Here is a 15,650-nt window from a genome sequence, read left to right on the forward strand (position 1 = left end):
TTCACATCTGCTGTTTTCAAGAGGAAAGAAAAAGTCCACATTGTAAAGTAGAACTGAGGAAGAACAACCTCCTCCACCAGTATAGCTTGGAGGCTGACCTGCTGGAGAGCAGCTCTGGGAAAAAGCACCTGGTAGACCTGGTGGACAGCAGCTGACCATTAGGTAGCAACGTGCCCTCAAAGCCAAGGCAGCCAGTGGCATCATGGGGTGAATTAAGAGAGTGACAGCAGGTCGAGGGAGGTCCTCCTCCCACTCTGCTCTGCCCTGGAACGGCCTCATCAGGTATCCTGCATCTAGGTCTGGGCTCCCCAGTTCAAGAAGGACAAGGATCTGCTGGACAGTGTGCAGCAGAGGGCCACTACGATGATGAGGGCACTGGAACACCTACATTATGAGGAAAGGCTGAGAGACCTGGGGGTGCCTGGAGGAGACCGAGGGGCACAACAACCTCAGGGAGATTTTCAAGGCTTTTATCTACTGCTGCCCATCTGGTCATTCTTCCCCTGGTTCTTCCTGCTTCTGAATCTGGTAACATTTGCTATTCCCTCCCATTTGTTGATGATTTCTCTGCTCTTCTTTCCCCACTCAGGTGAAGACGTACTCCCAGAACCAGAGGATGAAGCTGAAAAAGCTGCCAGAAGCACAGGCTGTGGACCAAACAGGCTCTGAACCTCATGCAATTAAGAACACAGCACGTGGTTCAGCATGACCTTTCAGTCTCACAGAATCACAGAATGGTAGGGATTGGAAGAGGCCATCCAGTCCAACCCTCCTGATAAAGCACTTTCATCTACGTCAGGTTGCACAGGAACACATCCAGGTGGGCTTTGAAAGTCTGCAGAGAAGGAGATTCCACAACCTCTCTGGGCAGGCTGATCCAGTGCTTTGGCACCCTCACAGGACATAAGCTCTGTTTCTTATACTTAAATGAAACTACTTTTGCACTGCCCTAGAATTAGGCAAGACATGTTTGGGTTTGGGGGTTTTTTTTCTTGTTTTCATATAGAATCATAGAATCAATAAGGTTGGAAAAGACCTCAAAGATCATCGAGTCCAACCTGTTTTGTTTTGGTTTTTTTTTTGCTAGTGAATGTGAGGTCTCTCCTGTCTCCTATATTCTCAGGAGAAAATTTGCACTGTTCCATAGTGCAGTGACAACATTGGCTAGTGCCCCTGGTTTTCATGGGCCACAGTACCATGTTTCACCCTCTAGGAAAGAATATAATTGGCAGTAAAGAGTGGACACCTCTGAACATTAAACATTCTTGGCACCTTTCTTCTGAGATGTTTCTGAGGCACTTTGAAATACAGACTGTATGGATTGGCCCAAAGCCTGGTTTCATGGTTGATTCCATCTTTTGCCACCAGCTTCACTAAAAAAAAAAAAAAAAACAAACCAGACATTTAATCCTGAAGCCAAAATCTGCAGGAAATGACTCTGTTATTCACGTCAGAATCGCAGAACCAGGCTGGTAAGGGTTGGGAGGGACTTCTTCAAGATCTATTCCATCATCAAGGGAGACCTCATTGCTCTCTACAACTTCCTGAAGGGAGGCTGTAGCCAGGAAGGGGTTGGTCTCTTCTCCCAGGCAACCACCACCACAAGAGGACACAGTCTCAAGCTGTGCCAGGGGAGGTTTACGCTGGAGGTGAGGAGAAAGTTCTTCACAGAAAGAGTTGTTAGCTGTTGGAACGTGCTGCCCCCAGAGGTGGTGGAGTTCCCATCCCTGGAGGTGTTCAAGAGGGGACTGGAGGTGGCACTTGGTGCCATGGTTTAGTTAGTCCTGAGGTGTTGAGTGATAGGTTGGACTTGATGATCTCTGAGGTCTTTTCCAACCTTATTGATTCTATGATCACACTCCCCCTCCCTGCCCACTTCACCCCTCACTAGAGTAGGATCACTTACAGTAAAAAAAAAAAGCTTCATAGAGTGTCTCTGGTAGGGTATGGAAAAGCTTGTGATGGAAAGCCAGTGGAATGTCCAGTCTGAGTTGTACAGATTCGCTTGTGTGTGCAGTAGCTACTCACTTGGTCAGCTAAGTGATGTTTCTGCTTCCCATTTGGATGAGTGGATAATAAATAAGACAAGGCAAATAAACTCTTGTGTTCACTCAGGAGTCTTTGGGTTCACACATGCACACAGATGGTCTCAATTCATAGAATCATAGAATAAATAAGGTTGGAAAAGTCCTGAGAGATCATCAAGTCCAACCTATTACTCAATACCTAACACCTCATGACAACTAAACCATGGCTCCAAGTGCCACATCCAAGCCTTTTTTGAACACCTCCAGGGACAGGGACTCCACCACCTCCTTGGGCAGCACATTCCCAATTCTTTCTGGGAAGAACTTTCTCCTTACCTCCAGCCTAAACCTCCCCTGGCACAGCTTGAGACTGTGTCCTCTTGTTCTGGTGCTGGTTGCCTGGGAGAAGAGACCAAGCCCCGGGATTCTTGGATAGTCTCAATGAGAAAATGGCCTTGTCATTGATGTGTCCCCCTCCATAAAATGAGGACCATGCTAGATGGTGCAAAATCCTCTTTAGCTTGATGCAGGCTGTGTTTCTCTCTGGTTTTGACCGTTATGCTGATTCCTGCTGTGCACAAACTCCCCAGGGAGAGCAGAGAGCAGGTATTCCTGCCAACGCAGCAGCCTCCCGGCTTTAAAGGGGCCTGCAGAAAGTTCCAGGTTTCACTGACTCAACCCCGCAAGTATTCCTGCCCAGCTCCATCTGCCAGCTGCTCCGGGCCTGCCGCCCGGAGCCTGTCCCGGAGCGGCCACCCCGCGGTCCCTTTCTCTGCAGACCGCGGTGGCCGCGCTGCCACACTGCCCCTTCACACGCGGAACCCGCCCGGCTCCCACTGCTTCCTCATGTCGCCCCCGTCATTGCTTCAGCATGACCGCTGCTCCACCGCCCCCACGCCAGCGGCTGCCCCTGGCACCCCACGGCCGCCGCGGGCACGGCCGGCGGGGCGCGCATGCGCACTGCGGGCTGCGTGCGGGGCGTGGGGGACAGGACGCGGCAGGGCAGTGGCGCTCCAGCCCCGCTCCAGCCCTGCAGCGGCAGCCGGCTGAAACCGGCAGCGGCCAGCTGGAACCGGCGGCAAGCAGGGAGGTGTCAGCGTCTAACCTGTCTGCCCTCGCCGCCATCGCGTCCAGCGCAGTGCCGCTTCCGTTCGGACAGTGCCCCGGGGCGGGGCGAGGGGCGGCTGTGCGAGTGGGTTCCAGCCTGCTGCCGAGAGCGCTGCTGCCGTGCCGGAGCTGGCGGCGTCCTGGCAAGGAGAGGGCACGACGCGGCCGATTCCTCTGCCGGGCGCTGGAAAAGGAGCAAGCGAGCAGGTTGCTAGGGTGGAAAATCCTTCTTTGGATGTGAATTCTGGGATAAAAGAAAGGAGTTGTGTGTGCAGGTGGTGGAACAGAAGGAGCAGGACCTGCCTTGTTCCCAGCATGTGAAATGAAGACTGCAGAGGCTTAGGGCACCAGGCTCCCAGAAGGAAGGGGCACCGCAGGGCTTTTCCCTGCCAGCCAGCAGCCGTTTGGAGCCATGAGGGAGGGCAGCGTGCATCTCCGTGAATAGGAAACTTTGGAGAAGGTCAGCGGCTTCTGCTGCCCTTATTCTGGGCACAGTTTGAGAATCGAGGGACACAGAACAAGTAAGGCAGGCAGAGTTACGAACAGAAACAAAGGGATAGATGAATAGCAGCTGGTAGGCTTCAAAGGCTGGTACAGAACCAGCCGCTCCCCTTCCCAAAGACCCGAGTGAGTTTCTTCCAGCTAAGTGGCAGTTATGCAGCAGGGAAACAGCAGTATGGAGGAGCTGGACAAAAGCAAAACCCTGCTTATGATGGAAACAGTAATTTGGGAGGAAAACACATCCTTCTGCCTTCTTTTTGTCTGCCTGGCCCTTTCTCCTGTTCTTCTCACTCTGCATCATTTTTCCTTTACCATCTGGAGAAAGAACCCTTCTCTTTCCTGTCTGCCTGCTTTTGTTTCCTCTCCCATTCCCTCTTTTCTGACTCCTCTTCTGCCCTTTTCTGTCTCTTTGTCCGTTGTCTTTTGATGAATGCTGTTGCAGTGATGACTTAGGATTTCAGTGCCTGTTGGGAAGGATCTGATGTAACCACAGGGTGGCCGTACCTTGCAGGCACTTTGCTGCATTATGACTGATAAACATCTGCCCTGTGAGCTGAAGAGCTGCAGGTTAAATCTCCCTGAGTTTTGCTGCGTTTTTTTTCACGGTTGCCTTCGTATTTTCCCCCTGTGTCCAGAAAGTTGGTGGCCGGAGCTGATGAAATTATGTTGCAGGGAATGTGTTTTTAAGACCTCTCATTCGTGGGGAGTGGATTCTTCATCTAACTGATACCCCCTCTCACCACTAGCCAGCACTAGTTAAACACCCAGCACCTGCCTGCCTGCCTCCATCTACCCATGGAGACTGAGGGGCTGGTGCCTGCAGCTCAAATTCACATCTCCTGTTGCAGAGCCTGACACTGTTGCAGGCATTGCTCCCTGCAGTGTGAGAGGACTCTTTCCCTTCCCTTCTTGTGCATCCAGGTGCCAGGGGAGGAGGGGGGATGGAGGTGCCTCACAGGCAGGCCAGAACTAGGTCAGCATAGCTGGGAACTGCAGCTGGTGCAGTGCGACTGGGGAGGGGGGAGTGAGAGGAGCTGTGCTGATTGCATGGCTGCCAGCACACATCCTCCCCCCGCAGGCCCTCACCCCCTGCACCCACCACCAAGCCAATTTCCCACCACCCTGGGTCCTGGCCATCACCTTTACCCATCAAGGAGGTAAGGCTGGTGGGGATAGGCAGGAAGAGACCCGCAAAAGCATAGATTGGAGAGGAGGGTGGTAGATGATGCTGGAAGGCGGATTGACAGAAGTTAGCAATGGAGAAAGGAGCTGTATGGGAAGGAAGAAACGGAATAAAATCTGGGCAGGGAGTAGGAGACAGATGGAGAAAAAAAAAATTAAAAAGGAAGAGGAGAAGCCTGAAAGGCAACAAACAATGACAAGTGATGTTTCAGCACTTGCAATTGGTGCAGTGGGGAGGAGGTCATCTGCATTCCTCACAGTGTTCGGGCAAAAGGACACATCCCCCATGCCAGAATCCATCAGGATATGAAACTGCTGCAGGCAGACACTGCCCACATGCTCACCAGCACCAGTGGTACAGGTGTACCTCACTACAGCCCAAAGGCCACACAGTTAAAGCACACTCAGGTTCGTAGTCTGCCTTGTTTGACCTTGGGAGTGTTTCTGAATTTCCAGCATTCCCTCTGTAACAGCTCCAAAGATATTCAGACTGCGAGAGTTGTGTTCTTTTGTTGTTGCTGTACAACCTAAGTCTTACTTTTCTCTCGCTCTGACTTTCTCTCCTCCCTTTCCCTATGGCTTTCCCATTTTCCCTGCCTGTCTGCCCTGTTGCTCACTGAGAGCCTTGTGCTCGGAGCTGGGGTCCCCAGCCTGCTTGAAACCCTGCGGCCTTGGAGAACTGCACGCACCCCCAGCCATGCCCTCCCCATTTCCTACACACACACACCCTTCTCTTCTCATCAGCTTCGCTACATCCTTCCTGTCCTGATGTCCCTCCTTCCCAGCCTCCCTCCCTTCACCATCCCTCCCCCTCTCTCCCCGCAGTGCTCTCAGCCCTCACTGCAGTGCAATCCATCACTCCCTGCCGAGGTCCTCAAGCCAGGGGAGGGGAAAGCCTGGCTCCCTGGCAAGCAGGGGGTGAGCAGGAAGGGCAGCTATCGCCTCCGCTGAGAAGAGGGAAAGGCTCGCAGTATACAGATCCTTCTGGAATGGAAACCTCCCGTCTGCTTCCAGCTATTTTATTTATTCGTTTACTATTTAGTCTCTTTGTTCTCAAAGGAAAATTGTTTGTGCCAACATTCCATTGAAGGTGACTGCAAGGAAACCAGGGTGACAGAGAGAAAGCCAGAGTCAGAAAACCTCGTGCAGGGAGAAACTGGGAGAAAGAAACAAAAGAAAGAAAGAAAAAGAGGGAGAGAAATTAAAGGAGAAACAAAGAAAGGAAAGGAGAAGGAAAATAAACATACAGAAGATGAGAGAAATTAAGAGAAAAATACTAGAATCAGGAAAAAGGGGGGGGGGGAAACTACCAAGAATTAAATCAAAACTCAAGATGGCAGGCAGAGCAAGAGCTCTCCAGCAGGGTACAATAAACAGCCAAAAGAGCCTTGCTGAAGCAGATAGGTTGATTTAAAAAAAGCATTCAGATATTTTCATAGAATTGTAGAATTGCAGGGGGAAAAAAAAAGAATTGGAAAATAAAGCTCATGGAGTCAAATCATTTGAACAGGCAGATGCAGAGTGCTGTGATTTGGATGTAAATATTCCTGTACAGCTGCAAGGAAATGAAATTCTGGTGGGTTTTCTTTTTTTTTTTCATTCTAAGGAGTTACAAATGAGGAAATAATGGGTGAATAGTTGAAATCTTATTTTCCCATAATGGTGCATCTCAGGGCAGCTGCACTGGTGGACAGAGGCAATAAATTATGAGAAGAACACCGAATTAGGGTTTTCAGCTACCCTTTTGCAGTCGTCTTGTAAAGGTGGTGTTTACGCTGACGCAAAATAGCCTCCGTTTGGGTGCTGTTTTCATCTCTTTCAAACTGAGGTGAACTGGATCAGTGCAGGCCTTTTAAAGGCAGACATGCCACATTAGGACAGATCTTCATGAGCACCATTTTTCTGGCTTTCTGTCTGCCACTGAGTCAGAGCGGCAGCTGTAGATGGGGAAGGTCAGAAGAAAATGCAAGTGACCTGGTTGAAGCCAGCTGTGCCTGTGGGAAAGACAGCAGTGATCTACATGAATGCAGCTGCAGTAATGCCCCAGATCTTTGTTTATTCAAATTCTTCTGTGCCAGCTGTAGAATAAAATGTAACCAAGTATTGAGCAGATAAGTCAGCCTTTGCAGTCCCTGCAAGACTGTAGGAAAGGGAGGGGTGAAAATCTGAATGATGGTGCTTCCTAATCCTCCCCATGATACGAGCTCCTGTCAATTTGCTAACATGTAGCATAATTCCCTTTTTTCAGTGCAATTGCTGTTCTCCTCCCTTGCATTCTTCCAGAAGCAGGCTAAGTGCTGTCAGTGCTGACACTGAGAAGGTCTTTTAACAGTTTCCACATTTGGGATGTGGCTAGATTTAAAACAAAAAAAAAAGGCCTTCACAACAGATGTTTTTCTAAATCACAGAATCATAGAATCAACAAGGTTGGAAAAGACCTCAAAGATCATCAAGTCCAACCTGTCACCCAAGACCTCAGGACTACTAGACCGTGGCACCAATGTTACAGAATTTACAGCAAATCACTATTAAAGTCACCGGTTTTGCCCCTTTCCCTCATTGTGCTTAAAAGCTTACTGAGTTGGAAGGGACCTCTGAAGATCATCTAGTCCATCATCCTATTAGAGCAGCATCCTCTAGAGAAAATCACAGAGGAACACGCCCAGGTGGGTTTGGAGTGCCTCCAGATAAGAAGAGACTGCACAACCATCTCCTCCAAGCCCAGGAGCACTGCATCCTGAGAGGAAGAGCAGTCCACTATAAGCAAAGACCAGGTTTGAAACCATGTAAAGAACCTGAAGGTGCACAAGTCCATGGGCCCTTGGAGGGAACTGGCAGATGAAGTTGCCAAACCACTGTCCACCATATTACAAAAGTCATGGCAGTCTGGTGAAGTCTCTGCTGACTGGAAAAGAGGGAACTTAACCCCCATCTTCAAAGAGGGGAAAAAAGGAAGACCCCAGAAGCTATGGGCTGATCAGTCTCGCCTCTGCCTGGCAGCATCATGGAGTGGCTACTCCTGAAGGCCTTGCTAAGGCATATGGCAAATGAAGAAGAGGTGATTGGTGTTAACCAACATAACTTCACCAAGGGCTGGGTGAACTTTCTGTGCCTGGAAAGATCACAGAGCAGATCCTCCTGGAGGCACTGCTGACTCAGAAGAATAGTGAAGAGGTGATTTGGAACAGTCAGCATGGCTTCCCCAAGGGCAAATCCTGCCTGACCAACCTGGTGGCCTTCTCTGAACAGGTGACAACATCAATAGCTGAGGGGCAAGCAACTGATGTAGTTTCCCTGGAGCTGAGCAAAGCCTTTGACACTGTCCCGCACCACATCCTGGTCTCCAGGTTGGTGCCACATGGGTTTGATGGGTGACCACTAGATGGATGAAGAACTGGCTTGATGGCTGCACCCAAAGAGTGGCTGACAATGGTCCATGTCCCAGTGGAGGCCAGGGACAAGCAGAGTCCTTCAGGGATCAGTCCTGGGACCAGGCTTGGTCAACATCTTTGTGGGTGCCATGGACAGTGGCATGGAGTGCATCCTCAGCAGGTTTGCTGATGACACCAAGCTGTGTGGTGCAGCTGACAGCTGGAGGGAAGGGATCCATCCAGAGAGACCTGGACAGGCTGGAGAGGTGGGCACAAGCCAACCTCATGAGCTTCAACAAGACCAAGGGCAGGGTCCTGCAGCTGGCTCGAGGCAATCCCAGGCACAAATGCAGGCAGGGACTGGCTGGAAAGCAGCCCTGAGGAGAGAGACTTGGGGGTGCTGGGGGAGGAGAAGCTCAACAGGAGCTCTCAGTGTGCACTTGCAGCCCAGAAAGCCAATCAGATCCTGGGCTGCAGCACGAGAAGTGTGGCCAGCAGGGCAAGGGAGGGGATTCTCCCCCTCTGCTCAGCTCTGCTGAGACCCCACCTGGAGTACTGCCTCCAGGTCTGGAGCCCCTACTACAAGAGGGATCTGGAGGTGCTGGAAGGTGTCCAGAGCAGGGCCACGAGGATGAGCAGAGGGCTGGAGCACCTCTCCTGTGAGGACAGACTGAAGGAGTTGGGGCTGTTCAGTCTGGAGAAGAGAAGGCTCCCAGGTGACCTCATTGTGGCCTTCCAGGATCTGAAGGGGGCTCCAAGAAGGCTGGGGAGGGACTGCTCAGGCTCTCAGGTAGTGATAGGACTAGGGGGAATGGAATGAAGCTGGAGGTGGGGAGATTCAGGCTGGAGGTGAGGAGGAAGTTCTTCCCCATGAGAGTGGTGAAGCCCTGGAATGGGTTGTCCAGGGAAGTGCTTGGGGCCCTGTCCCTGGAGGTGTTTAAGGCCAGGCTGGCTGAGGCTCTGGCCAGGCTGATCTAGTGTGGGGTGTCCCTGCCCATGGCAGGGGGGTTGGAACTGGATGATCCTTGTGGTCCCTTCCAACCCTGACTGATACTATGATACTATGAAGGAGTTACAGCATCAGTGGCTAAGGGAAAAGCAACTGATGTCATCTACCTGGCCTTGTGTAAAGCGTTTGATGCTGTCCTGCGTGATGTCCTTGTCACCAAATTGGACAAGTACAGACTTGAGGGGTGGACCACTCACTGCATAAGGAATTGGCTGGATGGGCACACTCAGAGAGTTGTGATCAATGGCACAATGTCCAAATGGAGACTTGTGACAAGTGGCATCCCTCAGGGGTCGATACTGGGACCAGTGCTGTTTAATGGCTTTGTCAGCTGCATGGACAGGGGGATGGATTGAGTGCACCCTCAGCAGGTTTGTGTGTGGCACCAAGCGTGTGGTCCAGTTGACACACTGGAGGGAAGGAATGCCGTTCGGAGGGACTTGGACAGGCTTGAGGCATGGGCCCAAGCCAACTTCATGAAGTTCAACCAGGCCCCTTTTCCTGTCAGTGGACACCATCCTCTTGACCTCTATGCTTTGAATATTGATCAGCATTGATAAAGATCCTCTCTCTTGGTCTGTCTTCTCAAGGCTAAAATGCCTAAGGTCTCAGTCTCTCTTCATCAGACTGCTGGTCCAGCCCCCTCATCATCTTTGTGTGTGGCCCTCTGTAGAGCTGAAATGACGTGCCCTGTTCAGGCACTGCCATCTGCCCTGTTTTCACCAGTACTCTCCATTGCCCTGCTACTGGACTCACAAGGATGTGTGAGGATCTCTGAGAGGCATCTCGGCACTCGAGCACTGAATGTCAGAGTAGCCCCTCTGGGGTGTGCCTTCTGCAGTTGATCTGCTTTGGGGGGGTGCTGGCAAGAGCACCACTCCTGGGTTTTGACTCTTGGGGCAGGCAAAACTACTAAAATCAGGTTTACCTTGCAGGACTGCTAAAAAGCAATAAAATGGTATGAAAGGCTGGATCACAAGTGTGTTGTTTGGGAAGCACAGCTGTGACTTGATCTCCAGCAGACCAGCTCTGGTAAACCTTCTGCAGAGGTGTAAGACATTCCTCAGCTTCCAAGCAGGGACTAGTTACTGCTGGTCTGACTAGTCAGCCAGGTCTAGTTACTGCTCTGATGTGAATCACCACACTGCTATGGGAGGATTAGTACTGCTTAACTTCCTTCCAGGGTTTGTGAGATCCAGAAGAGATGGGAGAAGGGGAGGAAGAATCCATCATGTCTTTACTGGTGTTGAACTTGTGGCTGCAGCCTTATGTGTATGGCAAACTTAGAACCATAGAATCATTTCATTTAGAAAAGACCTTTAAGATCATCAAGTCCAACCATTATCTAACTCAACCAAGTCTGGTGCTAAACTGTGTTCCTCAGCACCGCTTTGAGACATCTCCAGGGGTGGGGATTCAACCACCTCCCCAGGCAGCCTGTTTCAATCTTTGAGAACCCTTTCAGTCAATAAGTTTCCTCTGAAATTCAACCCAAACCTCCAGGGATCAGTGCTGGGCCCCATCCTCTTTAACATCTTTATTGATGATCTGGATGAGGGGGTTGAGTCCATCATCAGTAAATTTGCTGACGACACCAAGCTGGGGGCAGGAGTTGATCTGCTGGAGGGTAGAGAGGCTCTGCAGAGGGACCTGGACAGGCTGGGCAGATGGGCAGAGGCCAAGGGCAGGAGATTGAACACATCCAAGTGCCAGGTTCTGCACATTGGCCACAACAACCCCATGCAGAGCTACAGGCCGGGGTCAGAGTGGCTGAGAGCAACCAGGCAGAGAGGGACCTGGGGGTACTGGTAGATGGTAGGCTGAACATGAGCCTGCAGTGTGCCCAGGCAGCCAGGAGGGCCAATGGCATCCTGGCCTGCATCAAAAAACAGTGTGGCCAGCAGGAGCAGGGAGGTCATTGTGCCCCTGTATACTGCACTGGTTAGGCCAAACCTTGAGTCCTGTGTCCAGTTCTGGGCTCCTCAGTTTAGGAAGGAGGTTGACTTGCTGGAGCATGTCCAGAGAAGGGCAACGAAGTTGGTGAGGAGCTTGGAACACAGCCCTGTGAGGAGAGGCTGAGGGAGCTGGGGTTGCTTAGCCTGGAGAAGAGGAGACTCAGGGGAGACCTTATTGCTCTCTACAACTACCTGAAGGGAGGTTGTAGACAGGCAGAGGTTGGTCTCTTCTCCCAGGCAGCCAGTACCAGAACAAGAGGACACAGTCTCAGGCTGTGCCAGGGGAGGTTTAGGCTGGAGGTTAGCAAGAAGTTCTATACAGAGAGAGTGATTGCCCATTGGAATGGGCTGCCTGGGGAGGTGGTGGAGTCACCATCACTGGAGGTGTTCAGGAGGAGACTTGATGGGGTGCTTGTTGCCATGGGTTAGTTGTTTAGGTGGTGTTGGATTGGTTGATAAGTTGGACACGATGATCTTGAAGGTCTCTTCCAACCTGGTTTATTCTATATATTTTACAGGAGAGATTTATTTATTTGTTAAGCTTAAAATGTTACCTGTCTCCCTAAGAGAGTGGTCTTGGGAAAAGTGCTCTGAGAGAAGCTGTATTTGAGCTCACCTGCTTGGAGACGGTGTTGAGGGACATGTGAAACAGCCCAGAAGAATTGGCCCTGAGACAGTACAAAGTTCCATAAAGGAATAATCATAGAATCAATAAGGTTGGAAAAGACCTCAAAGATAAGTCCAACCTGTCACCCAACACATCATGACTAATAAACCATGGCTTCAAGTACCACATCCAATCCCCTCTTGAACACCTCCAGGGATGGTGACTCCACCACCTCCCTGGGCAGCACATTCCAATGGCCAACAACTCTTTCTGTGAAGAGCTTCTTCCTAACATCCAGCCTAAACCTCCCCTGGCGCAGCTTGAGATGGTGTCCTCTTGTTCTGGTGCTGGTTGCCTGGGAGAAGAGACCAACCCCCACCCGGCTACAACCTCCCTTCAGGGAGTTGTAGACAGCAATAAGGTCTCCCCTGAGCCTCCTCTTCTCCAGGCTAAGCAACCCCAGCTCCCTCAGCCTCTCCTCATAGGGCTTGTGCTTCAGGCCTCTCCCCAGCCTTGTTGCCCTTCTCTGGACATGTTTGTGATAGTAAGAACAGAAGAGCAGAGAATGAAACTTCAATGCACAGTGAAGATCCTGACAGCTTCTCACCATAGCCTTCTTGGCCATGAGAAGCCTGAAGCACAAGGCCAAATCACCAGCCAAGCAGCAGAGTTCACTGACTGCCTCTTCTAATGTTCAGTTCTTCGTGGACTCCTGTGGGGAATTCATGACTGCATGTCTGCCTGCCCTTTGCTGATTTGGAAACAAAGGGGTGAACAATTCCTTATTCTTGTAGGTAGGACATCAATCAGAAGGAAGTAGATCGTGTTCCAGCATTCACACTTCTAAAATGAGTTGGATAGAAAGTCAGATGTGAACCTCCCAGTACTGAGGATGGATTTGGAGTGATCTTATGTCCCTTCCCAGAGAGAATCTCAGCAACACCTGTGAAACAACTGTTAGCCATCAGGTATTAACTGATCCCATTCAACAGTGTGGATCCCAAGAAAATCAATTGCAGCCCCAATTCACATGACCAGTAGAGCTGCATTACTGACAGGATACATCTTAGAGTAGTTCATTCATCTCAGCACTCAGATGTGACTTAATGCCCAGTTATCTTGAGGATATGTGAAGGGCAGGGAGGCAGAGAGAGGGAAAGAAATCAGCAGGTACTTAAATGCCTCTCCAAGACCTTTTTAAGTAGGATGCTCCAGGATCACTTACCTCTCTGCTGAGGTGCAGTCAGCTCTGGGATGAAATGCACCAGGAGGCTGTAATTCCCAGGAAGGCTGGTTTTATGTCTCACCCAAAATACCTTGCTCCCCTGGTAACATAATGGTATCAGTACCAACTTGGAAGAAAGAGAACTTTTTGCTGAATCACTGTCACTGCTTCTGATCATAGGTAAACACCTATCAGCACTGAGGTCAGTACAGCTTAAGGGAATGTATGTATGGAAGTGTTTCCTTTATGAGTCATCTACACTGCAGCACAGTTCTCCTTCACACCGTACTGTGGCACCAGGACCTGACTTTAGAGGGAAGACTACTTCACCTTGAGTCTTCTGTGGTAGATGTCCCCAGGATACCTTTGGCTGCACACAAAACAGAAGATGGAAACGTGTGTAAGAAAGGTGCAGAAAGAAGTTAATTACTCATCTCTCCCAGCCATGAGGGATGTGCAGCCATCTTTTGTCAATGTCACGGGGCAAGGGTAGGGAAAAAATTAACCAGGTTCTTTCATACCCCCAAATTATAAACAGTTGTAGATAGGATAGGATGGAATGGAATGGAATGGAATGGAATGGAATGGAATGGAATGGAATGGAATGGAATAGAATAGAATAGAATAGAATAGAATAGAATAGAATAGAATAGAATAGAATAGAATAGAATAGAATAGACCAGGTTGGAAGAGACCTTCAAGATCATCGTGTCCAACCCATCAACCAATCCAACACCACCTAATCAACTAACCCATGGCACCAAGCACCCTATCAAGTCTCCTCCTGAACACCTCCAGTGATGGTGACTCCACCACCTCCCTGGGCAACACATTCCAATGGGCAATCACTCTCTCTGTGTAGAACTTCTTCCTAACCTCCAGCCTAAACCTCCCCTGGCACAGCCTGAGACTGTGTCCTCTTGTTCTGGTGCTGGTTGCTAGAGACAAGAGACCAACCTCTGCCTGTCTACAACCTCCATTCAGGTAGTTGTAGAGAGCAATAAGGTCACCCCTGAGGCTCCTCTTCTCCAGGCTAAGCAACCCCAGCTCCCTCAGCCTCTCCTCACAGGGCTGTGTTCCAAACCCCTCACCAACTTCGTTGCCCTTCTCTGGACACGCTCCAGCAAGTCAACCTCCTCCCTAAACTGAGGGGCCCAGAACTGGACACAGTAGTCGAGGTGCAGCCTAACCGGTGCTGAGTACAGGGGCAGATGTAGCAGACTCACAAATAGAAAAGCTGAAGAGGTCCTTCATGCCAGATTAGGGCCTGCAGACAGAGCCACGTGTCTTGAAGAATGTGCTTGGGTTGCAGAAGTTAAAATGCGGCTTTGCATGCCAGTGTGCTGCAGCTCCCTCCTGTGTCCACAAAGAGCAGCGAGAGGCCTCCACTTCCTTACAGAATCACCGATTCCTGCAATCATTGCGCTTGCAAAAGACCTCTCAGATCACCGAGTCCAACCATTCTCTGACTCCACCAAGTTTGGTGCTAAGCCAAGTCTCTTAGCACGGCTACTTCACTGCAGTTTGTCTGGTATATAAAATACTGAACTGCTTCTTAAGCTGCAATTCCATCCCCAGCAGCACACTGCCACCCAGCTGGAGAGAGGCCAATGAAGGGCCATAAAGATGGTGAGAAGGTTGAAGCATCTCTCTTACAAGGAGAGAGTGAGAGACCTGGGGCTGTTTAGCCCAGAAAAGAGAAGACTGAGAGGGGATCTTATCAATGTTTATCACTATCTAAAGGGGAAGGTCAAGAGGATGGGGCTGGGCTCTTTTCAGTGGTGTCCAGTGATAGGAAAAGGGCCATTGGGCACAAACTAGAGTATGGGAGTTTTCACTTAAACATGAGAAAAACCTTTCCTTTAGGGGTGCTGGAGCACTGTACCAGGACACCAAAAAGGTTGTGGAGTCTCCTTTTCTGGAGACTGAAAACCAACCTGGACACGTTCTTGTGCAACCTGCTCCAGACAAACCTGCTTTAGCAGAGGGGTTGGACTAGATCATCCCCAAAGGTCCCTTCCAACCCCTACCAGTCTGTGACTCTGTGTCTGGAGGTGAATCCTGTGCTCTGTGGAAGATGGTGGTACATCCACACGTTGCAAAAACATGTGGCATCAATGAAAGTTTCCAAATCAATTTGTTCAGAACACAAAAGACCTTCACAATGTTGTAGTTAAGCACTAGTAGAGGTTTGAGTAACTACACAGAGGCACAGAGGGAGGCAAAAACCAAACCAAGCTGTGGGGAAAGGTGCAGCCCAAACATGCTGCTGCGTGGAGTTCCAGAAAAAGCCAAGGCTCTGAGAGGATTCCTCCAGTTATAATTTCCATCACTTTATTTCTGTTGTTTAATCACATTCTGGTCATTTCCAGTTGCCTGTGTTTTAGCCAGTCCCTGGAAATGTGAATGGTGGTGTCTCACGCCAGTGAAACAGAGTCATGGTGCTCGGGTCCAGAGGGCTGCCCTGTGAACAGGGAAATGCCTAGCTTGCCCCATTCCTTCTACTCCACTTCTGGTACTGCCCACCACCAGTGCTTTCCAGCCCCCAGGAGTCTTGGGAGGACTGGAAATAAGAAGGAGCAGTCGTTCCATCTTTTGAGCACTGCCACAACCAATGCACAGTGAGTGTTAGGTAAGAAGTGGTGGCTTCAGTAGCTTTACGTGTG

Source organism: Dryobates pubescens, chromosome 8, assembly GCF_014839835.1.
Source record: "Dryobates pubescens isolate bDryPub1 chromosome 8, bDryPub1.pri, whole genome shotgun sequence".
Taxonomy (NCBI): Eukaryota; Metazoa; Chordata; class Aves; order Piciformes; family Picidae; genus Dryobates; species Dryobates pubescens.